Source organism: Hibiscus syriacus, unplaced genomic scaffold (genome assembly GCF_006381635.1).
Source record: "Hibiscus syriacus cultivar Baekdansim isolate YM2019G1 unplaced genomic scaffold, ASM638163v2 tig00010871_pilon, whole genome shotgun sequence".
NCBI classification, from domain to species: domain Eukaryota; kingdom Viridiplantae; phylum Streptophyta; class Magnoliopsida; order Malvales; family Malvaceae; genus Hibiscus; species Hibiscus syriacus.
In genome coordinates, this window is record NW_024062235.1 from 3670 (window position 1) to 9712 (window position 6043).

Genomic DNA, 6043 nt, shown 5'->3' on the forward strand with positions numbered 1-6043 from the left:
TAACATAATTTTACGCACGCAATTAGTGACCATTTTACAACAGCATGCTAAATGATAGAGGGTTTGAAAGTGATTTTACGCAAAAGTTAAGTGACCAACATGTAAATACGCTGCAAACATATAGTGACTCAAACTAAATTTACCCCATTTTAAGATTATAAATACTATGTTTATAACATATTAAGAAAAACCCTAGCCACTTTCATCTTTCTTCTCAACTCTTTCTCCTTCAACCTACTCCGGCCTCCCTCTTCAAAACCAATGAAAACCGGCCGGCTACCAAGATTTGGTGGCCGGATTTATTCCAAACAGAACCCTTAGAACTCTTGTTTCCTCTCTATGCTAACGGTTCCCTTACAACTTCTCTTTATTGTTTTTTTCGTTGATTAATTTCAGACTTATTTGATTTACTAATATTAACCTCGGTTCTCCAACTCTAACAATTAAACTTCGAATAACTATAAAACGGAGTTGCCGAGATTCTACTAACGTTCGCACTACTCAGATTATTATCTAATCCATATCTATTTTCTGTTTATTTTTTTTCATGGGTTTCGAAATAATACAAGCACAAATAAATATAACAGAAATGAAAGCAGAAATTTGAAATAAACCTTCCTTGTATTGCTTCTTTCGAAATGTATAGGAAAGGCTGTTACAATGTATTTTTCGAATGGGGAAAGGGATTATATTTTTCCTTGTTTTTCATCCGAGAAACCCCTCCTTTTGTTGCTCTGGTGAATTGTTGATCTTCGAATGACCCCTTATTGTGTTTGTGATATTTTCTGGTCCTTCCACTTGTTCGAATGGCCTTCCTCCCCATTTTATGGTTGTCTCCATGTGGGTTTAATGGTGAGTTAGGTATTTGATTGGGATTGGTTTTGATTTGTTTAATGGTTTTAACGGAGCAGGTTTAATATTTAGTGGATTGAAAAGTGGATGCACAAGAAGAGAACTAGTGGAAATGCACGTGGATGTTTGATTCTGGAATTTTGCTAATGGAAGTGATGTTGAAGAAGTGGAAAGGGAAGGCGTGGTGGAAGCATGATATTGGTAGTGAGTAGGATATAATAAAAATTTAAAATGGTGCTTACAATCTAAAATGGTTCATTTTTTCCCAACCTAAAATTTAAACCATAGTTTAACGGTAATATATATTCATAGTTTTATTTATTTATTATTGATAACGCATGCACTTTGTAGATACAGTTGTATTAATCCAGTTACTTAAAAAGAAAGACATTTAATTTTACGAAAAAGTCAAATATAAGAGTATCTTGAAATAAACAAATTATTTAAAAAAAATCATATATTTTAATTACCATATTTCATTACGCGTATACTACTATACCAACTTTTTTAAAAACGTTCATACGCTAAACATGCATTATTGTTTTCTTAGATGAACAGAGATGTCAAGAGAAACCATCGGTTCTCGTAATAATTACAGGATCAAAATTTGAGAACAAAAAAAAAATACAAATATTAATAAGGTTCTTTTCATTGAAGACGATATGTACACAACAATGAAAGAACCGATTCATAAATCTAACACTACATTGTAGCTTTAAGAAGTACTTGGCTTTTTTTCTCAAATCTTCTTATACAGATGATTCAGCCATGTCCACCAATGGAGCCATTGTTTTTTTTTTTCTGGGGAAAAAAACAAGTCCTCGCTTCGAAACATTGCTTAGAGCGTAAGAAAGTTTGGAGGAATTCATGCATTGTCGCCATATCCTTCGGATGCATCTTCAACAATGGTTTCCAGACGTGGAGAATTGGAAGGCTTAAGAGGGTAAATTATAGAAGGTGGAGCCATTGCCATTACCATCCACGAGCATCTTTTAAAACTTTCCTTGGCCATCGGAGAAAGAGGTGGTTTATGGAATCTTGACTTGATGATTTAACATAGGGGTTAATCATTAAATGAATTTTCTCTCTTCCTCCTTAATAAACTCTTGGGAAGAGAGATGAACAAAGGCCAAGACTTTCCAAAAATTTTGATGAATGTATTCTGGGAAAAGAGATTAAATAGACAAGGATGAGGGGGCGAATTCATGGTAGACCGTAATCCATGTGTATAGTTTTAAACAAGTGCCCCAAATTATGCGTCTTTTGTTTTATATTTGTTTTTTGAAAGAAGGTACTTTGTATTATAGACAAATGCAAAGTACACTAACTCAAGGCCTTTGTTAAAAAACATCTTTTGTCCTAAATGGAGGAAAAAGAGTGAACCAAGAGGTGGAAGAGAACATATATAAGGATACCACAGTGCAACAAACAATACATACCCAAACCACAACAAAATTCACACAATTTTGTTTTATAATTTGATTTTAATTCGATCTAGACCTCCAATTTCACAATTAGATTCTGTTTTGTTTTTGTTTTTCAATATGAAACTCGTCACTCCAAATTAAAATGATTATTCATTTAAACTCGTTGGGAACTAATTTTAATATTATGCATAAAATCTACGTTAATGATTAATGATTTTTTTCTCTTCCTCCTTGATTCTGGGAACACAAGATATATGCATTAATAACCTTCAAAATCCATAGCTATTCCAACACAATCATAAAAGTATTCAAAGCTAGAAAGGGCATCCATGGCACAGTCATAGAGCATAAATATCATTCAAATCATCAAATTGGCGATAAACCCTAACCCTATGCAGGTAACTAAATCATCATCATTTTTAACAATTGCCAAAAACTTGTGAAAGGAAGAAAACAATCACTAAATCCAAAATCAAAAAGAAGGGGGGGAACTTCACTTTTGTTTTACTCCAAGGGGATATCAACTTCCACTTCAGAAATTTCCTGCCATCAACCGTACAGCCAACAGAGACGCAAGTTCCCAAAATCTCCTTCACGGTTCCTCTCAAATCCTTGGCCATGGATCTGGGTCTCATCACTTTGGCAATCTCAATCACGTCATCAAGGCTAATGTTACCATGATGCTTGATGTTCTTCGTCTTCTTACGGTCCCTCTCAGGCTCTTTCAATGCCTTGATGACCAAGGCGGCGGCGGAGGGAACCACCGTCGCATTCGCTTGACGGTTCTGGACAGTCAGTTTGATGGTGACAAGTAAACCCTTCCAGTCTTTATCAAAATTAGATCGACCCAACAATTGGATGAAGAAAGAAAAGAATGGATTCTAATATCAAAAGGTGTTTATTATGAATTAACCTAATGAAATCTAGATGTTTATTTCATGACATGCACTGCCCCAAAGCTTGTCTAACCCCATAGCCCATATCAAAAGAAGAAAATTAAAGCACATCCAAATTAATAATGTCATTTTCTTTATAATCATCTAGTATTCGACCCATACATGGATGGATTGAGAAGTTGATTGGACCGGAAGTTATCGTCTTGAATTTTTTTTAACTCTCATATAATTTAAATAATTTTATAATTTTTATTAATAACATGTTTTTATCCTCTAAAATTATATAAGTTTATTTCCCCAATATATATTTATACATTCATCCCCTAAGACGAAACGAATCGTGAGCTACTCGAGTTCGACTCGATCAACACTTGATTCGAGTTCTTAACGAGCCAAAGCGAGTTATTTTGTACTCGATTCGAAAAGCTAGCAAGAAACTAAAAAAAAACAACATATTAAATTTTTAATTTTTAAATTAAATTACTAATAATATTAATATTTATACGTTTTTTTCTAATAAAATTTTAATATAAGGTTTTTATATACTTAAAGTTCAGGTTCGAGATCAAATCGAGTTCGAGCTTCAATCAAACTAAGGCTGTGAAAGTTTCTGGTTCAAGTTTTTTTGAGCTCGAGTTGAACTTTAATTTTTTATTTCTAGCTTGACAACTTTGAGCTCATGATCTTTCAAGTCAAGTTGAGCTAACTTTGAACTTTTCGAGTCGAGCTCAACAATATTTGAGCTCGACTCAATTCGTTTACGATCATAATGAATAATTATGACTATAATTTTATATTATTAACAAATCAAATAATAATATATCGTCAGAAACTTTAAACAGAAAAACATAAATTTTACTTTCATAATATATCATCATACAATTCATTAATGATATATAAAATACATCAAATTGTAAACTCTAAATTAATATATCAAAACATCACATCATATAATTCGAAATACCTATATTTAAAAAATAAATAAATTGTATACCAATATAAATCTTAAATGATCAAGAAAAGATTACCTTTAATTAACATAAACATCAAAAGGAGAAAGGAATACAAAAAAAAATCTCTCCTTTTGGCTTGTGTGTCAAATTGCCATATATTGTGAACCCTATTAATTTGAAAAAGAATATCTAGACATACCACATGCATCCTTTAAGTCCTCCAAGGAATTCCATTACGAGACAAAGGACACTTAATTATATTTAAAAAAGAAAAACAAATGGGGTCATTTCTTATAAAGGGCTTTTGATAAAATAAAGACAGATTCTACTAATATTAAAAGGGAAGATAAGATAATCTTGAACAGAATAATATATATATCCCTTTTAATATTACTAGAATCTATCTTTATTTTATCAAAACCCCTTTATAAGAAATGAACCCTTTATATATATATATAATATTACATTATTATTGATCTCATTAAACGATTTCAGTGGTTAAAGGTAGCCTTATTCTTTCTAGAGCTTTTGGGTTAGAGCAAGTACATCTATAGGGTATGTATGTGTTTTTAATAATTAAGAAAAACTATGAACAAATATTACCTTGTAATCATCACAAACTATTAAAAAAAACCTTACACTATCATTATTAGGCTATTGCATTTCACTCTCCAATTAAAATTTAAAAGAAGATTATCAGTAGATCTTAGTTCAGTCTATAGCATGGAATACATGCATGCATATATGCATGCCTAGGGTTGTTTTTCCATTGGGATTCCTTTGGTTTTAGTTTATATCCACGAGCATTGTTTCCCATTGTTTAAGGTCTGATTCATTGCAACCTTTACATGTATCAACTAAGAGGGAATTATATCTGCATTTTGCTTATAATAATTGTTTATTTTCAGAAAACGACGAACTAATTATAAAATTCAAGAAAGTTTAAGCATTATTGGACACCATTCTAGGTAAAATATTCCATATGAATATGATTATGCATATTTATCAAGAGTTTAGGTTTTGATTTGACAGCTTTACTCTATAAATTCATAACTCGTTTGAATTTATTCGCATAGTGTGTGCTGGAGTTGAAAATTTTAACCAAAGTAACAAAGTTTTCATCTTTTATATGGTTTACACGTAAAACGTTTACTTTGATAAGTGCAATAATTAATGAGAGATTCCGATTTTAAATTTGAAAATAACTTTATTGAAAAAAAGTAACTTTAAATCTCATATATAGTCATGTAAAAAATTATATTTACTTTATAGAAACAATTAGTTTTATTAAAAAGATAAAATAATTAAAATTACAATAAAAGTTTAAAATCATAATCGTAGGTTAAACATATGATATTTTCCTATAGTCGTTGACACAAGAAACCAATCAATTGAGATCATACAAGGACCGTACAAGAAAAATATGAAAATTTAATAAAAAAACTCAAATAAAAGATATATATGAATATATATGGCTGCATCAAAAAACGAAACAAAATGTGGGATCAAACTATTAAAAGCTATTGACAAACACAAATTAGAGCCAAACATTATGAGAAAATCATCTACGAACGCATTATCTTAAACAATTTCTACATAGGGGATGGGGAATTTTACTCTTAAACCCACAACTTAAAGGAGAGGGGATGTGTCAACTGATCTAGAGATTGTTGACTATAAATTTAAACCATACATGTAATGGCGTGTATATAATCAGGGATGGACTAGTCGCTCCCTTGAAAATCTAAAATTACTATGTATTTTATTTTTTTTTTATATTTTTTTATTAAAAATATATTTACGTCTGCTGAAATTTTATAAACTTGTCCCCTCTTAAAATTTTAAAAGTTCGCATTTCCTAATATAAAATTTTGTATTTATCCCTATATATAGTGTATATATACACACGCGCATT

General features: G+C 30.9%; 1 pseudogene; it reads right to left on the bottom strand.

Moving 5' to 3' along the window:
* Positions 1-2768: 2768 nt before the first annotated feature.
* LOC120204405 lies at positions 2769-3260 on the bottom strand (annotated as a pseudogene).
* Between the last annotated feature and the right edge of the window lie 2783 nt (positions 3261-6043).